Consider the following 24,537-nt stretch of genomic DNA (forward strand, 5'->3'; position numbering starts at 1 on the left):
GTGCCTTGCCTTGACTACATGATCCCTGAGTGCTTGTTTTCTTGATTTTAGGTCCCCCAAACTCCTCCCATCAAGGCACCCAGAGGGTACGAAACTGCCTTGTTCAGGGGCATCTATACAGTTGGGAAAACCATGACGCATTGGCGGTGAAATAATTTAAGCCAGCATCAGATTAGGGTTTAACTCTAGGGAGGAGGAATGGCTTTGGTTAGGGCATGTGTCCTGCATTCCTGTTCCTCGTGCTGTATGACAAACGGCCCCGCAGTGAGGCCATAAAATAACGACCATTATATCATATGCGTGGAAGTTCAGAGGCAGGAATTCCGAATGGGCACAGTGGATATGACTTGCCTCCCATGAGTCTGGGACCTCAGCTGCAGAAGCCCGACCGGCTGGGGACTGGAACCATCTGAAGGCTCATTCACTGACATCCCTGCTGCCTGCATGGAGAGGACTGGAAGACGATGCCCGGCGGGCGGAGGGCCTCCGTGTTACCACTCCGTGGCCTTTGGCCTCCTCACAGCAGCGTGGGCCTCCCAGTCCTCTCAGGCTTCCGACTACATGACTCAGGCTCCAAGCAGCACTTTTCTGTATCCATGGTGAACGTTGCGTCTCCTCTCTCAAGCAAGACTCCTGTGTCATACGCTATTGATTAGAGGTGAGTCACAGCCTTTTCAGATTGAAGCGTGGGAGGCAGAGTAAATCGCAGGTCTCGCTGTGAACGTGGCAACTTTCATCACAGCATGAGAGATGCCAGATCTTGTTGTTGCCATATAGTCCGTCACGGTGGGCTCCTAGGGAGCCGGTTATGTTTCACTGGTGTCCGCTGCCACATGGTGGCCAGTCACATGTGTTTAACGGGTCACATATAGGTTGTGCACTGTTGTCGAGGATTCAAGACATAATCAGGAAACCAAATAGGTGACTGACTCCTATCTCTGAGCAAGACCGAGAGGAGACTAAATGAACAACCGGAGGTCCGGAGGGAAGAGGACAGTCCGAAGGGGGCTGGCTGTTCAGTCCTGGAGCTCACCATGGCCATGGCAAACCCAGTCCAGGGTAGAAGTCTTCTTATCTTCGGGACCATAGGTACTTCTGACCCCACCAGAAATAGGTAACTTCCTGCTAGCTGCATATGCTGGCCTGCCTTAGCCCGTGCCACTGATTGCCCCTTCCTCCCTCCGTTTTAAATCCCTGTTTTTTCATTCATTCATCCATTCCACAGGCATTTACAGTGGGTCTGGGATGTCTCAAATAGAAAGTGAGAAGGACTTCGGGCTGTGGACGAAAGCGGAGTTGGGTGAAGATGCTCAGGCGACGTTCTCAGAACGTAGCTCCGCTCGTCCGTGGAATGCCACAGGGAAGGGAATGGAAACAGCCCTGTCTCGGTAGAATGGAGGAGCGCATCTGGCACCCGATCCACAAAGGCCACTCGTTTGTACGCCGGCTCTTCAGATGACGTCTCAGGATGAACTCCAGACTAGAAGGTGAATTTGTTTTCTGACAAGCGTCAAGGAAAGACCTGGAAATGTGTTGTAAAAGGAAAATTTCCATCACGAACCAAATGGAAAACAGTATCTCTGGTCACAAAACGTAATTAGAAATAGATGTATTGAAAATGTTTGTTCTTATACGTGATTTTTATTATTTGGTTTTATATTTTGAGGCAGATATTGGCTCTGTTGCCCTGGCTGGAGGGCAGTGGGGTGATGCCAGCTCACTACAGCCTGCACCTCCCCTGCCCAAGTGATCCTTTCACCTCAGCCTCCCAGTAGCCGGGATTCCAGGCACGAGCCGCCACAGCCCGCTAACCTCTTGTATGGTTTGTAGAGAGGGGATTTCACCATACGGGAACCAGCCTGGTCTCGAACTCCTTAGCTCAAGCTTCCCGACTGCCTCGGCCTCCCAGAGTGCTGACGTTACAGGTGTGACACAACATTTGTCGCTGTACTTTGGAAAATGAAAAAGATGAACTAGATCTAAGGACTCTCTCTCTCTCTCTCTCTCTCTCTCTCTCTCAACAAATGTCTCATTTGTGCTCCTTTATTTACTTGGCACTAAAATCTTTCAGAATGCCTATTGTTCATCTCAATTGGTGGAGGAAGAAACTGAGACTCTGACAATGGAAGGACCAAGCCCATGGGTGCCAAGGAGCAGGTGGCAGGGAGAAGGTGGACAGCCACGGCTGCTGGATACCACGGTCAATAAAGACTGGAGAACACCTAGCTCTCAGGCACTTCTGCCCCGTTCGACCTGGCCCCTCTCTGTTTTCACGGATCCAATTCTCTCCGCATCTCACCCTATCTCCAGCTCCCATCAAAAGCAGCTCTTCAGCCCTGGCCGAGATCCTGTGGCCAGGTGCCCAGCACAGGCCACCACGATGCGGGCCTCCTGTCAAAATCTGAAATGACCGTAGATTACACGTTCTGCTGTTTCATGAGCCCCCACGTTGCTCGCCTACGTGCCGAGGTACTTGTGTCTATGGCCACAAATGGCCTGCACATCAGAGTTTGGAAAACACTTATTTTCAGGACAGAGGCTTTGAAGGGACATCCACCTCTGCCTGTGTCCCAACTCTGCTACTCGTGCCTGCCTAAACTGGCAACCAGTTTTAGAAGCTCCATTCACCTGCTCTGTGAGGCTTCAAGGAGAGCGTGCCCAGGAAGGAATCATGGAGCCTCGACTGTAGTCAGCACTTACTGCGTGTGAGCCCTTTCTATTCTTCCTGTTGTTGTCTGAGCAAGAATTCAAAGGCAGCTTTGGTCTCGCCTGTGCAGAGCCTGAGGTGTAGGCAGTACTTCCAGGACCATTGCCTCAGGAGCCGGCATCCACGTTTCTTTGATGTGAAAACTGAGCGTAAAAGCAATTCATTTAGAGAAAGGTAGGAGGGCAGAAGGACATGGGCCTTCTGGTGGCTTGTTAAGTTCCAAGCTTCCCCAGACCCTGTCGTCTCCCAGTGTGTGACGTGAGGAACAGAGACAGACTTTTCCATTCAAAACTGTGTGACGAGTCACAGGCCAGCCGAGTTCAGGGTCCGGCAGGAGCGGAGCGATAGCGCACCCTTTGTCAGACCAGTCGGCACCCTGCTCCGGGCCTTGGTTTCATCATCTGCACAATGGCGACAGAACTAGCTGTTTCTTCATTTACTGAGCATCTTTAGTGAAGTGCCGGAAAGAGAATGTGGCGCTCCATGCCCTGATGTGTCAAGTGCTCAAGAAATGACAACTATCGTTCCTAATGTAACTTACGCTATTTCGCCCAGATATGTGGACCAAAAGGACCTAGACCCTATTGCTTTTGCCTCGGCCTCCAAAGTAAACGCCTCAGTGAGTTACCCTAATACCTTCCCCCTCCTCCAGCATGAGCAGGATTAAGGCTTTTCTGGGAATGGCACCACAATTTCTGAGCCTTGACTCTGAGCCAGGATCACAGTCTGCATGCTCTTCCCAATGTCAGGTGTGCGGCTGGTGGGGCGGATGTCATCACTGCCTCTCAACTAAATAGTAGACTTGAAGTGAGTGAAGGCCGCTCTCATAGGTCAGGCTGTAAAAGATGTAAGCATCAGTGACTTCATGCCCACACGTGGACATTGGAGGAACTGTCAACAGCTGTGGGGAACTGCAGATTCCAGCTGGGGAAAATCCAATGATAACCCCAGGGTCTCTGAGATAAAGCCTCCTCATCCAAAGGTGGCAGATTCCTGCCTCCAGAAGACCCAGGGAGCCTGCTCCCAGCATCCCAGAGACAGTTAGTTAGGACTCGCATCTCTAACATAAGCCTTCCAGGTATGCCAGGCAGGCACAAGGGTGTCCACCAGAAAAACCGACTGTCTCTATTTCTTCTGATTTGCCAACACCATTGGTATCCATTGCCAACACCCCTTACCCCTCCCAACCCGTAACCTCCAGTACCCACCATTTGTACTGTCTGCATGTATGAGTTCCCATTTGGAGACTCCACATGCAAGTGAGATCAGGTGCCATTTGTCTCTCTGTGCCTGGCTTATTGCACTTGGCCTAATATGCTCCAGGTTTACTCATGTCACACATGGCAGGAATTTTTTTTCCTTTTTAATGACGAATGTTCCTACCACGTACCCCACGACTCCGGGAGACTACGAGACTCTGCCTGAGTTCCTCTTCCCCGCAGTAAGCTGAGGCGGGCGTTAGGTCCAATATCTTGCATTGTACTCTCTGACCATAGATGCATCCAGTATATATATAGGACTCTGATAAATCAACAGTCAAATGATGACCTAATTCAAAACTGAGCACAGAATCGGAATAGACAGTTTGCCAAAGAAAGTATACAAATGGCCAATAGGCACAGGAAAATCTACCCCGCCCCCCCTTCATCATTATCAAGTAGGGAAATGCAAATCAAAACCACAATGAGCTATGGCTTCACACTCAGCAAGATGAAGAATAAAAAAGACAGGCAATAACAATTGCTGACAAGGACGTGGAGAGATTAGAGTCCTGGTACATTGCTAGTGGGAATATAGCCTAGGGCAGCTTGGTTGGAAAGAATCTGGCTGCCCCTCAGTACTAGAAACAGAATTTCCCTATGGCCCAGGAGGTCCACTGTTAGGTATGCACGACAGAGAAATGAAAACCTGTGTCCCAACAAAACCTGTACACGAACATACATGGTATCATTCTTCCTAGCGGTGAAAGGTTGTGAGTGGACCAGCGTCCATCGGTTGATGAACTCATGGGTGAAATTTAGTTTCTCCATTAAGGGGAGTATGGCTTGACAATAAAAAGGGATGAAAAACTGAGACACGCCATAACACACATGAGCCTGGCAAACGTGCCACTGAGGTACGGGACTGCTTCCGAATGCTCTCATTTCCCCAATGGACTGTCCACCAGCATGTCTCCCAGATTTGGGGTTACGTTATAGATTTCCATTGTAATTTCTGCCTCCGGCAGCTGCAGTTTTTCAGTTTGCCTTATGAGGTTTTCAGGAAATGCCCAGCATTTTTCCGCCCTGACTTCCCTGTTAGGTCAGAGAGGAGCAGCTTGCTTCTGTCCTTCAGGAAGCCGCTAGACAGGTTAGAACCCATGAAAACCATGACCTTTGAATGAGCTCTGCTCCCTCCAGGACCAGGTACCGGGATTCCTCACAGGGGATGCAGGCTGCTGGGTGCAATGCCAACACCGCATCGGGAAGCAGGCGGAGCAAGGGAAATGAAAATGCTGCAAAGTTGTCCTGTGAGTTTCTCTTTATGCATCTTTTTTTATTGAGGTAAAATACGCACACCATGACGTTTGGCATTTTAACCCTTTCTAGTTGACGTGTCCCTGGCGTGTGAGTACATTGTTGTGCAACCCTCACCACGATCCATTCGCACCAGTTTTCATCTGCTCAAAAGAAACTTGGTACCCCTCCCACAGTAACTCCCTTTCTCCCCTTTCCCACGGCCCCTGGTCATCTCTATTCTACCTTCTCTCTCCATGTATTTGCCTCTTCTCGGTACCTCACAGAGGTGAAATCTCACAGTCTATGTACTTTGGAGCCCAGCTCATTTTCCCTAGCCTAAAACCTTCGAGGTTCATCCGTGTTGTTCCACGTTGCAGGGTTTCGTTCCTAAAAGCTGCATCGTGCTGTTTGTGTATGCCACATCTTCTTAATCCATTCATCCAGTGACAGACTGTTTTTTCTTTTTCTTTTTATCTTTCTTTCCTTCTGTCTTTCTCTCTCTTTCCTTCTCTCTCTCTTTCTTTCTTTTTTCTTTTTTTTTTTTTTGTAGAGACACCGCCTCGCTGTGTCATCTAGGCAGCAGTGCAATGGCACGATCTCAGGTCACTGCAACTTGTGCATCCGGGGTTCAAACTATTCTCGTGCCTCAGCCTCCTGAGTGCCTCAGCCTCCTGAGTAGCTGGGCCTACATGTATGCACCACCACACCTGGCTGATTTTTGTCATTTTAGGAGAGACGGGTTTCGCCATGTCGGCCAGGGTGGTCTCAAATTCCTGACCTCAAGCCATCTGCCCGCCCCGGACTCCCAAAGTGCTGGGATTCCAGGTGTGAGCCATGCAGCCCGGCCCAGTGACAGACATTTAATATGTTTCTCTACTTTGGCTATTGTGAAGAGTGCCGTCAAAATGAGCCTGTCGCAGACAAATACTAGGTGATTCCACTGAAAGGAGAAATAGAAAATGGCTCATAGAAGCAGAGAGCGCAATGGTGGTTCCCTTCGACTGAAGGGGGTGGGGGAAACGGGGAGTCGCTCATCGGTGAGTGTAAAGTTTCAGTGATGCCAGTAAAATAAGCTCTGGAGACTTTCTGGACAAGATTGTGCCTGCAGCTAACACTCTCTTGTACACTTAAAGGTCTGCTAAGAGCGGAGATCTCACGTTAAGTGTCTTTGCACAATATTGTAAATGGCACTGTCGGGGCACTCTTCTCTGACTCCTCAGACTAGGTCAGGTCACCGTGTTATGGCAGCCTAGGTTCCTGTTCGTCATGTCCCACGCCACAGTGAAACACGCAGAAGAGTGTTTGCCACACAGCAAGCACTGGATACGTTTAGCTAGGAGTACAATTTCAACATAACAGTGTGTCGGGTTTTCAACTCTGATTGCATACGTTGATTAAAATTGGAGTTGGCTGTGAAACTATTACTTTGTTCATTCATACAATTAGCTCTGTTCTGGGTGTTAGAGACGTGAACGGGAGACACAAACATAATTTTGGATGACTGTGCATGTCCCATCCAAGCTATAAGGTAACCACACAAAGGCAGAGACAGACACTGTTTCCCTGCAGGTAGGCAGAGACCAGCAGAGAGGCTTTGCTCAGGGTGGGCTGAGGGAGCACTGCCCGATCCCTTCCGGAAGGCACCTTTAACCACAGAAAATGCACACGCACGGGTACCCATGCTTGTGTCCAAGGCTCAAAAAGGCCTGATGCCAGGGTTTCAAACTGTACCCATCCCTCCTGTCCCTGTCACACCTCTCCTTGGATGTGAGCCCTAGAGGCAATCTCCCTGTTTCACCAAAGAGTTGCTGTCTGTCCCCAAGCTCAGTGCCTACTCCTCAGGAGTCAGGCAGAGCAGCCAGAGCAATCGTCTAGCGTCTCCTGCACTCACTTTCCGGACAATTTCCTCTGCACTCAGTCTCCAGACAATTGGTCATCGTCCACCCCCAACCCCAGTGCTTGAAAACACGCTGAGGAGAGCTGCCCCTACAACTCAACAGAGCCAGAGACAAAGTGCAGGGGCACGCTGGAAGCATTCCCCCACCTTCCCATTCCTCCCTTCAAGAAACTTCCCCCCTCTCTCTGGGAGGTGGGAGCTTCTGCTTTGCTTCTGTCAGATGTCGCACACAGTCAAAGCACGGGAGAAAAAGGGACAACTGAAGGGATCCGGGACCAGCCGCCAGAATTCAAGGGAAACATGATAGGGTGTGGCGGTGGGGAGGTGCCTAGTCCGCGCGTCACACTCTTGCATAACTTGCCACGTCGCCTTGGCCTCCCAAAGTGCTGGGATTACAGGCGTGAGCCACCCCACCAGGCCTGGTGCAACTTCTTTGAAGGACAAATTGGCAGAAAGTTTCAACTTTCCAACTTTCATGTCCTTTAATGCATCAGTTTTACCTCTAAGAACATTTCCTGCAAATATGATCATATACATGTACAAAAAGTATGTAATACAAGGATGTTTGATGCAGCTTTTAAAGAAAACAAAAAACCTGTCACTTCGACGCAGTCACATTTCCTCTCTCACCCTGGGTTTTTATCTGTCGAATGTGGTAATAACCCCATGCCCTCAGAATCTCGTGAGGCTTTAATGCCGTAATGGACGTACGGCACTGAGCACGCAGCCTGGATCCAGAGGAAACTTGTAATATCGACAATTTAAACCTGGCACCTTACATCATTTTCCTTTATGTTTTCTCTAAAATCGTCCTTCCTTTCACCAATGAACCCCTCCACGAAGCATCTTTTCTTTCTCCTTCCCTTCATGATCGGGTGTCTGGAAGAAGGGGTGGGTGCTCTGTCCTCATTCCTCCACCTCTCTCTCACCTGTCAGCCTGCACGTGACCTTCACTCTGGCACCCCCCTCACTGTCTTCCATTGACTAACATCACCCGTGACCTCTGGGCTGCTACAGGTAATGAAGATTGTCCAGGTTTCAATTGCATGACCTTCCTCCTTCCTCTGACACCACAGAGCACTGTTTCCTCCTAGAAACACTCTTATCTCTCCAATCCTGTGCCACTGCTGTCCCGATGTCCTTCGCCCTTTCGCCAGAGCTCACATTCACCTAGCTCCTCCATCAGCTCTTCCTCCCGTACCCTGGCATTGCGTATTTGACCTTCTCTGGGCTTGGTCCTAGGGCCACTCGTTATCGATGCATGCTTTTACTGGGCATCCCCGATCGGAGCCTCACCTCTAACTCACCATCTATAAGTCACCAAGGATATTTCTTTATGCGCCCACACTGTCAGCACAGTTCCAGGCTGGAGTGACCAACTCTATGCAGTATATCCGATCGTGTTAAGGACACCTCTGACTCCACAGGACCAAAGACAAATGCATGCGTTTGGCTCCTTTCCAGTGTTGCCACCCCATTCGGAATCACTCTCTTCAGTGGCACACACCAGCAGTTTAGGCATCATGCTTGTCACCCCTTTCTCCCTTACCTGTCGTGTGGCATTCTGGCCAGCAGAGATTTCTCTCCTACATATCCATCAACGTTCTCTCTGTTTTTCCATCTCCACTACCACCATCTTGTCCAAGTTCTCATCACGGGATACTTTGACAATGTGAAGTGTTGCTAAGTGGCCATTACCCGCATTCACTCCAGCCTCTCTCCAATCCAAACGTTCCCAAGTGATACTTACAAGAACAGAGTATCACATACACGCGCACACACACCCCGCTCACTCCACCTGGTTACAACCGTAAGGGCTCTTCCGTGCTCTTAGGGTGAAAACCAAAATCTTTAGCATGGCCTGTGTGTTCTGACCTCTCCCTGAGGTTCAGGACTAGGATGCAACAAGAGAGGCACTTGGGATGCAGAATTTAAGGGAATGTTCTCAGCCAGAGTCGTGCCAGCGGAGTGCGGGCATCAGGGAATGGGTGCGTGTTCCAGTTTTGCACCCGTGAGGCCGCTCTTGCTTCCTCCCCGCTATCCTTGCCCATCCACCATACTCACAGTCATAACTGCTCACATTCACTCGATGACTGACTGCCACTGGTCATCAGAGTTGATGGTTCTGTGTGCTTTACGGGCACAATGTCCCGAATTCTCACAAGTACCCCCTAAGGTAACTTTCTCATCATCCCATAGGATACGAGTGAGGCCCCACAAGGTTCAATTACTTGTCCCCTGTTACAGAGCTACTCATGGAGAGAGCCTGGGGCCAAATGCAGGCCATCTGATTACACAGACCCAGTCATCAGCCTGAGTGGCACTCAGCCACTTTCTGTCTTTGCCCCCCCATCTCACAGCGCTCCCCTGTTTGTGGTTTTCACTCCAGTCACATAAAGTCTCTTCCGTTCCTTGGACTTCTTACAGTTATGCTGATCACAAGGCCGTTTCACATGCTGTGCCCTCAGTCAGAACTGAATGGCCACCACTGCTTTTTTTTTTTCTTGGAGAGGGGATCGCCATCACCCAAATTGGAGTGCTGTGGCCGAGCTTGGCTCACTGCAACCCTGCGAAACCCTGTCTCCACCGAAAAATACAAAAAATTAGCCAGGCATGATGGTGCACGCCTGTGGTCCCAGCTACTTAGGAGACTGAGGTGGGAGAATCGCTTAAGCCCAGGAAACAGAGGTTGCAGTGAGCCGAGATCATGCCACTGCACTCCAGTCTGAGAGACAGAAGGAGACCCTGTCTCAAAAAATTAATTAATTAACTCTGCCAAGATCTGCCTTTAATTGGTGTACTTAGGCAATTTACATGTGAAGTAAATATTGAAATGGTCTGCCATTTTATTATTTGTTTTCTGTTCCCTGTGTTTCTCATTCCTGTGTTTGTTTGTATTCATTTGGTCTACTTGGATATGTTTGAAAATTGAATTTTCACTCTTCTACAATACTTTGAGCATATCACTTTGTACCTTTTGTTGAACACACTTTTTCTCAAATTTTTATGGTACATAGTAGGTGTATTTATTTGTGGGTTACATAAGATATTTTGATATAGGCACCTAATACATAATAATCACATCAGGGTTAATGGGATATTCATCACATCAAGCATTAATCCTTTATGTTACAAACAATCCAGTTACACTGTTTTACTGATTTTTAAATGTACAAATAAATTATTTTTTACTATGTCACCCTGTTGTGCTCACCTTGTACTTTTTTTTTTTGAGACGGAGTTTCTCTCTTGTTACCCAGGCTGGAGTGCAATGGCGCAATCTTGGCTCACCTCAACCTCCACCTCCTGGGTTCAAGCAATTCTCCTGCCTCAGCCTCCCGAGTAGCTGGGATTACAGGCACGCGCCACCATGCCCAGCTAATTTTTTATTTTTAGTAGAGACGGGGTTTCACCATGTTGACCAGGATGGTTTCGATCTCTTGACCTCGTGATCCACCCGCCTAGGCCTCCCAAAGTGCTAGGATTACAGGCGTGAGCCACCGTGCCGGGCCTTGTACTTTTTTTTAGTGGTTTCTTTAGGTATCACAATATACATATGTTACCACCGTCTTTGTTATTTAATGATTTGGCATGAAGCGTTTGCATTACCTTACTTATGAAGTTTGGATAACCTTACTTATGTTAATATGGCTAGGAGTTAGGCTTTGTTTAGAGTTTGTTGTAGCACTAGGATTCAAAGGCTGCAATTTCCTCCAGTATAGTTTTTGTATCCTGTTTTCACTACGGGCTTCTCTAAGTATTCCTTCTCAGAGAAAGTTTTCTGTGTTGCAGCTCTTCCAGCTGTAATTTAATATTATCTTACGGGTGCCTTGTTGTGTTGGAAAGGTGTGAGGGAAAGAGGGCATTCTGTAATATCCCATTTAAATCTCAATGGTTTCTCTGGCTTCTGATCTTCACAAGGGTGTGTTTTCCTTTTTTGAGATAGAGTCTCACTCTGTCATCCAGACTGGAGTGCAGTGGTGCAATCACAGCTCACTGCAGCCTCAATCTCCCAGACCCAAGGGATCCTTTCACCTCAGCCCCTCAAGGAGAGTAGCTGGGACTACAGGTGTGTGCCACCATGCCCAGCTAATTTTTTTGTATTTTTTGTAGAGACAGGCTTTTGCTATGTTGCCCAGGCTGGTCTCAAACTCCCGGGCTTAAGTGATCCTCCCGCCTCAATGTCCCAAAGTGCTAGGATTACAGGCATGAGCTACCACACCCAGCCCATAACTGTCTTCTTGTGTATCTTCATTCACTCCTTAGGTGAGAATGCAAAACTGGAGGCCGCTTGAATAAGAATATCCTCCCCCATGGCTTTGGACAAGGCTCTGTAAAGTGTTCCCCACAAACATTTGGCTTTTGTTATGGAGTAGGCGTTACTGGAAAGGGATCCCAATCCAGACCACAAGACACGGTTCCTGTATCTCACACAAGAAAGAATTAGGAGACAGTACATATAATAATAAAGTGAAAGCAAGCGTACTTAAAAAGTAGAGGCTGGGCACGGAGGCTCAAGTCTGTAATCCCAGCACTTTGGGAGGCCAAGGCAGGTGGATCACGAGGTCAAGAGATCGAGACCATCCTGGCCAATATGGTGAAACCCTGTCTCTACTAAAAATACAAAAATTAGCTGGGCGTGGTGGTGTGTGCCTGTAGTCCCAGCTACTCAGGAGGCTGAGGCAGGAGAATTGCCTGAACCCAGGAAGCAGAGGTTGCAGTGAGCCGAGATCGCGCCATTGCACTCCAGCCTGGGTAACAAGAGAGAAACTCCGTCTCAAAAAAAAAAAAAAGATACAAAAAATTAGCTGGGCGTGGTGGTGGGCGCCTGTAATCCCAGCTATTTGGGAGGCTGAGGCAGGAGAATCACTTGAACCCAGGAGGCGGAGGTTGCAGTGAACTGAGATCATGCCATTGCACTCCAGCCTGGGTGACAAAACAAGACTCTGTTTCAGAAAAAAAAAAAAAAAAGTAAAGAAATAAAAGAATGGCTACTCTATAGACAGAGCAGCCCCAAGGGCTGCTGGTGGCCAATCTTTATGGCTATTTCGTAGTTATATGCTAAACAAGGGGTGAATTATTCATGCCTCCCCCTTTTAGACCATATAGGGTAACTTCCTGATGTTGTAAGCTGTTAAAACACTGGTGGGAGTGTAGCAGTGAGGACGACCAGATGTCACACTCATTACCATCCTGGTTTTGCTAGGTTTTAGCCACTTCTTTTCTGTAACCTGTTTCATCAGCAAGGTCTTTATGACCCGTGTCTTGTGCCAACCTTCTATCTCATCACACAAAGATTTTTATAGTAGCCAATGTAAAATTACTTGAAGAAGTAATTATGGATTACTGCGAAGTAAATGAAAACAAGAGGATCTCTGCCAAGCCATAGAAATTATAGAAAAAAACAAAATGGAAGTTACAACTAAAAAAATGAGAAAAAAATTAAAAACTTGCTGGACAGGGTTTACAGTAGAATGGAGCTGATGAAAGATATAATCAGTGAACCTGATTATATCTGTGTTTCCCTGTTTTATATTTTATATAATCAGTGAACCTGATTATATCTTGTTTTTCTCTGCTTTCAGATTGAGTATATCATATTAATCTCTGCATAAATACTGTACTCATGCACGGTAATGCAGCATACTGTACTCATGTAGATTAATCTGTACTCATGTACAGATTAGTAGGATATACTCAACCTGAAAGCAGAGAAAAACAAGTAAACCAAAATGAACAGAACTCTGGGATTAAAACAAAAGTTCTAACATTTGAATCATCAGAGCTTCAGGAAGACAAAATAAGTATTTGGGGGCTAAAGACAATACTCAACTATTGCTGCACAACCAGGGAGCTACTCTGACATGTAACGTGCTTGGAATTTCTTAGCAAAGAAATTTCTCAAACAGAGGAATTCTTCACACAGAATAAAACACCCATTCTTCAAACAGAATAAAACTGGACAAAATTAAAAATCAATGACTTTTCAAGATCCCGTCAGACAACTGAGTTGTCAGGACAAACCACCATCCTGAAATTTGAGAAGTAGATGAATCCAGAGCATCATAGCTAGGTAGATCACAGCTAAGATCTACTTAACTAACAGGAACAGAAACTGGTTGAACCATAGCTGGTAGAAAATTTCAACTGTAATTTTGACAAATAGCTTGAGGTTGAGTGTGAATTAGTATCAGGGTGCTCGCCATAACCACAATCCTGTACCCAATAAAAAAACCCAAACTCCACTGGCAGAAGAGCAGAGCAGTGCAGCAGAGAAGGAGAGACGAGAACAAACGGCTGAGTGTCTAGAGGAAAAGAGGCAACTGAGCATCAGAGACTACGATAGATGTGGCTTGACATCAGATGGCAGGACTTTAGGGAGGAGCTCGGCCAGAGGAGACTAGGCTTCAGGGAAGATCACCTTCTTCCTGCACCATCTCCCTTCCAGCTCCCCTTCCACTGAGAGCCACTTCCGCCGCTTAATAAAGTCTCTACATTCACCTTCCTTCAAGTCCCTGTGACCTGATTCTTCCTGGACACCGTAGAAGAACTGGGGTACCAAGAGAGCAGAGTGTAACAGGCTGTCACCTTGACTCTCCACTGAGCTGGTTAACATTTAGCCATCCACAGATGGCAACTGCTAAAAGAGCATTAATTGTAACACACCCCTAGTTGCTGGGTGGGGCCAGAGCTCCAAAGTGCTCACCCTGGTCCAGGAACTGCTCGCCTATATGCTATCCCCTTCCTGCAAGGGGTTTGAGCTTGGTGGCAGAACAAAACGAGCCATTTACCCGCCCCCATTCCATCACAAATCCCACAAGGGGATTTGTGAGAGGGAACCATCCCATCTCACTACATCTAGATTGTTCTTTTCCCTTTCATGAAGAATAGGGGGACAATGGCCTTAAATTACTTTCTGCCATTGAATGGAGGACCCTGAGGACCTGGGGCCTCTTGGCATCATCTGTGCATGTGGAGCAACCCACCTGTGGTCAGCCTGTGAAGGTCACTGAGTGAGTTGGCCCTCTGGGGATTAGCTGTAGCTGCAGGGAAATAGGACATGCTGTTTCCTTCATTTTGGGATGCAGGGTGGTTTATCATGCCCGCCAGGCCATAAATAGCTGTTGCAACTGCTGCTGATTGGTTGATTGACTGGATATGTATTTATTTATTTTTATTTTATTTTATTTATTTATTTTTTTTTTATTTTTTATTTTTTTATTTTTTGAGACGTAGTTTCGCTCTTGTTACCCAGGCTGGAGTGCAATGGCGCGATCTCGGCTCACCGCAACCTCCGCCTCCTGGGTTCAGGCAATTCTCCTGCCTCAGCCTCCTGAGTAGCTGGGATTACAGGCACGCGCCACCATGCCCAGCTAATTTTTTGTAATTTTAGTAGAGACGGGGTTTCACTAAGTTGATCAGGATGGTCTCGATCTCTTGACCTTGTGATCCACCCGCCTCGGCCTCCCAAAGTGCTGGGATTACAGGCTTGAGCCACCGCGCCTGGCTTATTTATTTATTTTGAGACGGAGTTTCACTCTTGTTACCCAGGCTGGAGTGCAATGGCGCGATCTCGGCTCACCGCAACCTCCGCCTCCTGGGTTCAGGCAATTCTCCTGCCTCAGCCTCCTGAGTAGCTGAGATTACAGGCACGCACCACCATGCCCATCTACTGTTTTTTATTTTTAGTAGAGACGGTGTTTCACCATGTTGACCAGGATGGTCTTGATCTCTTGACCTTGTGATCCACCCGCCTCGGCCTCCCAAAGTGCTGGGGTTACAGGCTTGAGCCACCGCACCCGGCCAATTTTATATATATATATATATATATATATATATATATATATATATATATATATTTTTTTTTTTTTTTTTTGAGACAGAGTTTCGCTCTTGTTACCCAGGCTGGAGTGCAATGGCGCAATCTCGGCTCACCGCAACCTCCGCCTCCTGGGTTCAGGCAATTCTCCTGCCTCAGCCTCCTGAGTAGCTGGGATTACAGGCACGTCCCACCATGCCCAGCTAATTTTTTGTATTTTTAGTAGAGACGGGGGTTTCACCATGTTGACCAGGATGGTCTTGATCTCTTGACCTCGTGATCCACCCGCCTCGGCCTCCCAAAGTGCTGGTATTACAGGCTTGAGCCACCGCGCCCCGCCAATTTTATATATATATATATATATATATATATATTTTTTTTTTTTTTTTTTTTTTTTTTTTTGAGACGGAGTTTCGCTCCCGTTGCCCAGGCTGGAGTGCAATGGCGCAATCTCGGCTCACCGCAACCTCCGCCTCCTGGGTTCAGGCAATTCTCCTGCCTCAGCCTCCTGAGTAGCTGGGATTACAGGCACGCGCCACCATGTCCAGCTAATTTTTTGTATTTTTAGTAGAGAGGGGGTTTCACCATGTTGACCAGGATGGTCTCGATCTCTCGACCTCATGATCCACCCACCTCGGCCTCCCAAAGTGCTGGGATTACAGGCTTGAGCCACCGCGCCCGGCCAAATTTTATATTTTTTAAAAGGAGGAAGAGTAGATTTGTACTGTACATGATGAAAGGAGGTGGTAATGGTATTATATATTCATTTTAATTTAAAACAAACCACACTCTTAATGCAGCCATGGCTTGAATTTGTTATCTTGCACTGTTCATTGCATGTAAATGCAATATATGCTTTGGATGTAAATCTTAGAAGTGCACAGTGTGAATGTAGGTTATCATTAATAAAACGTTAATCACAGTCTAAAATAATAAATGAATAAAATAAATGTAAATTGTCTAAATACAGCCGGGCGCGGTGGCTCAAGCCTGTAATCCCAGCACTTTGGGAGGCTGAGGCGGGTGGATCATGAGGTCTAGAGATCGAGACCATCCTGGTCAACATGGTGAAACCCCGTCTCTACTAAAAATACAAAAATTAGCTGGGCATGGTGGCACGTGCCTGTAATCCCAGCTACTCAGGAGGCTGAGGCAGGAGAATTGCTTGAACCCAGGAGGCGGAGGTTGCGGTGAGCCGAGATCGCGCCATTGCACTCCAGCCTGGGTAACAAGAGCGAAACTCTGTCTCAAAAAAAAAAAAAAAAAAAAAATTGTCTAAATACACCAATTAAAGATAGAGATTAACAGAGGTTTTAGTTAGTTTTTGTAACTTTTTAATTTTTAAAATTGTTAATTGAAAAATTACAATTATATCTATTTACGGTGTATACAGTGATATTATAGGCTAGGAATACCAAGTGGAATGATTACATCAAGCAAATTAGCATCTCTATCACTTCAAATATCAGTCTTTTTGTGGTGAAAACATTTGAAGTTTACTGTCTAAGCAAATTTGAAGCATACAAAACACTATTGTTAACTGTAGTCACCATGATCTGCAATAGATATCAGGTTGAAAACAAATTTTTAAAATTTTGATGAAAAAGAAGTAGTGGTCGGGCGCGGTGGCTCACGCCTGTAATCCCAGCACTTTGGGAGGCCGAGGAGGGTGGATCACGTGGTCGAGAGATCGAGACCATCCTGGTCAGCATGGTGAAACCCCATCTCTACTAAAAATACAAAACATTAGCTGGGCATGGTGGCACGTGCCTGTAATCCCAGCTACTCAGGAGGCTGAGGCAGGAGAATTGCCTGAACCCAGGAGGCGGAGGCTGTGGTGAGCCGAGATTGCGCCATTGCACCCCAGCCTGGGTAACAAGAGCGAAACTCCGTCTCAAAAAACAAACAAACAAACAAAAAAGAAATAGAAAAAATTATGTGTGGGCCATTTTCACATCCAGCCATGACTGTGATGAAATAACTTGTTACAATCCTACTCACCATGAACAAAAAGTAAAAAAACTGGATGAAAGAAAAACAATGGGCCAGATGTGGTGGCTCACACCTGTAATCCCAACACTTTGGGAGACAAAGGTGGGCAGATCATTTGAGGTCAGGAGTTCAAGATCAGCCTGGCCAATGTGGTGAAACCCCGTCTCTACTAAAAATACAAAAAATTAGCCGGTGTGGTGGTGGGCGCCACCCCAGCTACTCAGGAGTCTGAGACAAGAGAATCACTTGATCCCAGGAAGGGGAGGTTGCAGTGAGTTTAGATCACTGCTCTGCACTCCAGCCTGGATGACAGAACAAGGCTCTTTCTCTAAAAAAAAAAAAAAAAAAAAAAAAATAGAAGAAAAGAAAATGTTATTTGAAGGCATCAGAGAACTTATTTTGTGTCCAGGACATCAGAGTGAAAAAATCTAGAGGTTAGGGAAACTCACTGAGGGGAATTCAGCAGTCTTGTGCTGTTTTTTCCCTCAGATAATTTGCTGAATCCCAAACTGCCCTGTGTGAGAGGACATCATTCAACACACAAAACATTTGCTAAGAGGTAGAGAAGGTATCAGCTCTTCAGAAAGCTATGGAAACAAAACTTAGAGTTCAGTCCACCAAACTTGTCAATATTTGAGAAGTCAAGATCTCAGGAAAAAGAAAAGCAGACAAAAGTGAGACCAATATGGGGTGGTTTTATTCCTAGAGGCATTTGTCCACACTTAAGCTACAGAAAACATGTGACTAAGAAGCTCAATAGACAGCACTTAAAAATCTCAGCAGATTTCTCAGCAGCCCCCAGCATTGCATGGTAAAATACTGAATTCAGAAGTCACCCAAAATGGGACCTCTACTAAACACCCCAGACTCATAAGAGCCCTGGAGAGCTGCAACTTGAGAGGGAAAAATCAGAGGTAGATGAAACTTTATAAAGTCTGAAGCATCCTTGAGTCAGCTGTCTCTGGATGGAAGTGATTGTCCCTTCACTAACAGCCTGCCAGAAGAGAGAATGAATCTTCTAGGGAGGGAGATAACATCATGTAGAGCCCATAAAACTTTTTTTTCTTTTTATTTTATCTATTTATTTATGTTTTAAAGATGCGGGGTTTCACCATGTTGGCCAGGATGGTCTCCATCTCCTGACCTCATGATCCGCCCCTCTTGGCCTCCCAAAGTGCTGTGATTACAGGCGTGAACCACTGTGCCTGGCTGAAACTTTTTGATTAGTAATGCCTGACATGTAATTCAATTATCAGACTTATCAAGAAATAAAAAGACAAAAGAAAATACCAACACCCCAATATCGGAGCAAGATATTTATGTTTAATATATTCAAGAATATGGATAACAAATTTGGGATTTCATCAGAAAACTGGAATTTGAGCATCTGTTGCTATGGCTTGAATATGGTCTGATCGCAACAAAACTCATGTTGCAACCTTAATTCCCAGAGCAGCCATGTTGAAAGGTGAAACCTTCAAGAGGCAGGGCCCAACGGAAGGCGTTTAAGTCATGGGGACTCTGCTCACATGGGCGGTTTGGTGCCTTTCTCATAAGAGTGACTGAGTTCTTGTTTTCCTGAAACTGGATTAGGTCTCTCAGGAATAGATTACTTCCCACGAGAACAAATTGTAATAAAGCAAGGTTGCCTTTCACGTTTGGCCTCTTTGCATGTATCCACTTCCCGTTTGACCTTGCCCAGGATATGACACAGTATAAAAGCCCTCACCAGAAGCCCAGCGGATTCCAGCACCGTATAATCCCTTGAGCTTCCCAGCCTGCAGAACCATGAGTTAAGTAAGCTTCTTTTCTTTATAAATTACCCAGTCTCAGATATTCTGCTATACAGAATGGACTAGGACATCAATCAAATGAATTCACTGAAAAATGGAGAACTGAGCATTTTAAACCTGAAACTAGTAATTCAATATTTGAGTTTAACTGAGTATTGGAAACAGAAGACTAGAAGGAGAAGGAAAGGCCAAATAGAAATCACATGTTTGTAAGGTTCGTTCCTGAGACATCATAGATATACCACCTGCATAGAAGGGCCAAGGACAAATAATGGCAAATGTGGTAGCTGTTGGGAACCAGCCAACCCTGTGCGTGGGTGCCCCGTGTCCCAGCAGTGTAGAGGGAGTGAGAAAAGGAAATAAAGACACAAAAGTAGAAGTTTACAGCATGGGTCCAGGGGTCCAATGCTCTCTTGCGAGGGGTGAACTGCGTTGGCCCTGAACTCTGGGCTCCAAACACTTTTGTGTGTGTGTGTGTGTGTGTGTGTGTGTGTGTGTGTGTGTGTGGGAGTTTCACTCTTTTTGCCCAGGCTGGAGTGCAATGGCGCAATCTCGGCTCACCACAACCTCCGCCTTCCGGGTTCAAGGGTTCAAGCGATTCTTCTGCCTCAGGTGCGCACCACCACTAATTTTTGTAATTTTTTAGTAGAGATGTGGTTTCACCACGTAGCTCATGCTGGTCTCGAACTCCTGACCTGTGATCCGCCGGCCTCGGCCTCCCAAAATGCTGGGATTATAGGCTGAGCCACCACGCCCGGCCTCCAAACACTTTCATTGTGTGCACAATCTGATCGATCTTACGGGCGTGAAAGGGGAGGATGAAGGGGTAAGTAAGACTGGGGCGGGGGGGGGAAGAGTGCTTGAGATTCTTCTAAGACATGCTGAACTAGTGCTCAGAGTTTATCACCGATTGTTATCAGGGTGCGGCTGCATTAGAAGTGTAGCAGATGAGGAGCAACCCGGTCTGACCACAACCAATGCATCCAGGGACTTTTATCTCCTGAGCATTGAGGACCTGGAGCAATTAAAATCGCTCCATATTCCGAGAACCTAAACAGAGCCTGAGGCGTTCCGTGATCTCTGCCCTTCAAGGCTTTTCTCCTTGCTAGCTCCTATCTGCAAAGACCCTCCCGGATCTTGTGAGCAGAGGTCGCCTCCCTTCTCAGAGATCTTTGCACAAGCCCTCTTGATGAGGCCTTCCTGCAGTCTCCTTATTGAGAAGGCATTCGTGGGACCACAGCAGTATTCCCTGCTCTGCAGCCACACCCTGAGGTGTTCCCCGGGGTTACTGCACTCTCGGATGGTCTTTACCTTAGGCCTCCTGTTGCTGCTTGATTTCTGATTAACTGCACCAATAATACAGTTTAGTTCGGTGTATAAACTTCAGTGTACTCTGAGCCAAGCAAGCTTATAATTATTTAGCTAGAATTAGCATAGGTCTCCCCTTGTCCATCTTGACCCACAGTAGCAAATATCTATGGCAACTAATACCAATACCAGCACTGTGTGATGGACACTGTCCGGACTACAGTCATTATCCAGAAACAGGATATAAGTGTCACATATGTTCAAATCATTACATGAAATACACCTCACGCTGTGCTGAGCAAACAATAGACCTCTTTTCCTTCCTCTGTTAGTGTTTCCCATGGTGATTTGGGGAATCTTCAGAAGTGATTATGTTCAGTGGCACAGGGAAAAATAATGCCCCATGAAGTCACCAACCAGTATGCTGATTAAACCACGTGGCCCCTTCTAACTGGGCTTCTATTCTAGCCCCTCATACATAACATGGATATAATGCCAATTTTTGCTTTGTAGAACTGTTGTGAGTACTGAACAATGTAGCAGATAAAAAAAGAAAGTTCCCTGGACACAGTATATGGCTTAGTTACTGTGAGTTTATTCCCTTCAGTCCATATTCAATCCTTGCCCCGACTCTGTTTTTGATCCTAGAAGTTCTTTCTCCTTTCTCACTGGCTTTGTCGATTGCTGGCCCAACAGCCTTTCCCACCAATATCAGGTAGTAAACACACTGCATTTGTTCAAGGAAGCAATATGTCCAGTCCGGGGCGGGGGGGGGGGGCATCAAGATTCTTCTAATCATGACTATCACAATCCCCTTTGTCAAACGATGGTTTTCAACCTCCCCTGCAGCTAGTAGTGGACATGGGACCCAGGTGTGCCCAGTGAGGTGTACAGGAAATGTCTGGGAGGCTTCTGTAGAAAAAGATGGTTTCTTAAAAAGAGGTCAAAGAAAAGAATGCTGATACTCGGATGCAACAGAGATGCCTGGAATCATGCTGTGACAAGCAAGAAGTCATAGAGACAACTTGTGGAAAATGGCGAAGCAGTATGGAAGCCTTGATGTTTTTGTGGGTCTCTGAGCAGCTGAATCAGGACAGGTGTACCTTCAGCCTTCTTATCACAGGAAATTAAAAGAATGAGGCCCTGTTGGTCTTTGGCTTTAAACTTTAGCTTAAGCACATTTGAAGGTAGTTTTAGAAATACTAATGCTGCCGGGTGTGGTGGCTCAAGCCTGTAATCCCAGCACTTTGCGAGGCCGAGGCGGGTGGATCACGAGGTCAAGAGATCGAGACCATCCTGGTCAACATGGTGAAACCCCGTCTCTACTAAAAATACAAAACATTAGCTGGGCATGGTGGCGAGTGCCTGTAATCCCAGCTACTCAGGAGGCTGAGGCAGGAGAATTGCCTGAACCCAGGAGGCGGAGGTTGCGGTGAGCCGAGATCGCGCCATTGCACTCCAGCCTGGGTAACGAGAGCGAAACTCCATCTCAAAAAAAAAAAAAAAAAAATACTAATGCTCTGGCCCCATATCCAGAAACTCTGAATTCAGCAGTCTATATTGTGATGGATTTGGACATTTTAAAAAAACAATCTGTTATAAACATTGTCAAGCAGATACATGACAAGCTATTATATGATAAGGAACCTACATATAGATCATACTCCACTTCAACAATCATAAACTCTTGGTCATTCTTATTCATCTGTATCCACTAACTTCCCCCACCCCTCCAGCTTAGCTTCAGGGAAGTTCCAGACATCATATCAGTTAATCCATATATACTGCTGAATGTATCTGTCAGAGAAAAAGACAACCTAAAAACACTACTTAAAAATATAATGTATTCCATTATCATGCTTAAACAATAATGAATAAATGTCAAATATCTTCAATATTTATTCACAGCTAATATTTCCCTTACTGTGTCATAAGTACTAATGTTTTCCTTTGAGTTTTTCAACTCCAGACCCCATTTAGTCTCACTCATTGTAATTAGTTGTTATGTCTGTTAATCTTTTTTTTTTTTTTTTTTTTTTTGAGACGGAGTTTCACTCTTGTTGCCCAGGCTGGTGTGCAATGGCGCGATCTCGGCTCACCGCAACCTCCGCCTCCCGGGTTCAGGCAATTCTCCTGCCTCAGCCTCCTGAGTAGCTGGGATTACAGGCACATACCACCATGCCCAGCTAATTTTTTGTATTTTTGGTAGAGATGGGGTTTCACCATGTTGACCAGGATGGTCTCGATCTCTTGACCTCGTGATCCACCCGCCTCGGCCTCCCAAAGTGCTGGGATTACAGGCGTGAGCCACCACGCCCGGCCATGTCTGTTAATCTTTAGTAAAATTCACTCTCTGTCTCCCTATCTTTCTTTTGAGAAATGAGTCCTTTATTCTATAATGGCTCCCACATGCTGGGGTTTGCTGGTTTCTTTTCATTGACATTGTTTAACACACTCTTGTTTCCTCCCTTTCCTGTGAATTCAGAGTTACGTCTAGAGTCTCCATCATATTTGGCTTGGTATTTTAGCAAAGGTACCTCAGAGGCAGAGTTGCATAAATCCATTAGGGACACATTGTGAATGGTTGTCTGTCCTTTGCAATGGGAGCTGATATTGGTGGTCATTGCCTCAATCACGTGTCATTTGAGGCTTACTATGAGGTCTTTACCTCTATGTATCCTTCTTCATTTGTCAGATGGAAATCTTCTCTGATAAGAAACTTCTCTGAACCCCTACTTGGTAATCAAGTATTATAGCTTATATGACGAATACAGTTAATTGTTTCAATTTTGCCTCAGTTTACCCGTTTCAAAATAATGAATTTGTTCCCTAGCATCTAATATTTTTAGACATTTTTTCTTTTCTTTATTTGACATTTTTCTTTATTTTTAATAACCTAATAAAAGTTGTAATGCGTACAACATGTTGTTTTAATTATGTATTCATTGCTGACCGGCTAAATTGGGCTACTTAACATATGAATTTCCTCACTGCTTATCTTTTTTTTTTTTTTTTGATATGGAGTCTCGCTCTGTCATCCACGCTGGAGTGCAGTGGCACCATCTCAGCTCACTGCAACCTCTGCCTCCTGGGTTCAAGTGATTCTCTTACCTCAGTCTCCTGAATAGCTGGGACTACAGGTGCATGACACGCCTGGCTAATTTTTGTATTTTTAGTAGAGTCGGGGTTTCACTATGTTGTCCAGGCTTGACTTGAACTCCTGACCTTGTGATCCACCTGTCTCGGCCTCCCAAAGTGCTGGGATTATAGGCGTGAGCCACCGCACCTAGCCTTCTTTTTTTTTTTTTTTTTTTTTTTTTTCTAAAGACGGGGTTTCACCATGTTGGTCAGGCTGGTCTTGAAATCCCGCCCACCTTGGCCTCCAAAGTGCTTGGATTACAGGCGTGAGCCACTACGCCCCGCCTTTCTCTGCTTCTTAATCTCTATGTTTTTTATTTTTTATTATGGGTGTGCATTTTGAGGACTAATGAGTGTTTGGGTCTTGGCCACATCAAAGAACCTTTTGTGACCAGCCTTTTTTTTCCCCAAACATCAATTTTCTGATTCCTAACATGGAGCTAAGAGCTTGCTCTCCTGTGTTATTGCATGCAAATTCTGGGATGCGTAAGATATATGTACGTATGTTTACTCAGTGACTTAGTCCATGAATGCTACTATAACAAAATACCTGAGATCATATAATTTATAAAGAGCAAAAATTTCTTTTTCACAATTCTGGAAGCTGGAAGTCCAAGATCAAGGTGTGGGCATTGCAAGAATTGGGGACTGCCTCAGAATGGATATGGTTTGGCTCTGTATACCTACCTAAATCTCACCTTGAATTGTAATAATCCCCATGTGCCCTGGGAGTGACCCCGTGGGAGGTAATTGAATCATGAGGTGGGATTTTCCCATGCTGTTCTCATGATGGTGAATAAATCTCATGAGATCTGATGGTTTTATAAAGGGCAGTTTTCCTACACATGTTCTCTCTTGCCTGCTGCCATGTAAGACGTGAATAATTACCACAATCATACAGCACAATTGAGTCTCACGGAGAGCTGCCACCTCCTTCACAGTTGGAGAGTTGAGGAAACAGGAGGCTTCCACTACAACTGCAAATTCTTGGCATACAGTACCTTAGTTAGCTTCCTAGAAACAGGAAACTCCACTAGAACTGTTGGCCAAGGGAGATACATTTCCCAGCTAGGTCTATACCTCCAAGTCATGCCTGCCTTACCCCACGTCGCTCTACACTTAGATTGACTCTAAATGAAATCTGTCTAGGGTGCATCATATTGACAGAAGGTAAAAATGCATTTGGAATCCTAGCAGCAAAACTCTAGGAAATGGAGGCTTAAGCTTTTTAACCTTTTCAGTACTGAGAAGCATATTTGTGAATGGGGCTGCCACATACGCCAAGAGAACCAATATAAGGCACAGGGTTCTTAACTCTATGTTTACTAGCTCCTTAATATTTTTCTGTTCTCCTCCTTTCAGCCCACCATACACCACTGTTAGTT

Source organism: Saimiri boliviensis, chromosome X (genome assembly GCF_048565385.1).
Source record: "Saimiri boliviensis isolate mSaiBol1 chromosome X, mSaiBol1.pri, whole genome shotgun sequence".
Classification (NCBI taxonomy): domain Eukaryota; kingdom Metazoa; phylum Chordata; class Mammalia; order Primates; family Cebidae; genus Saimiri; species Saimiri boliviensis.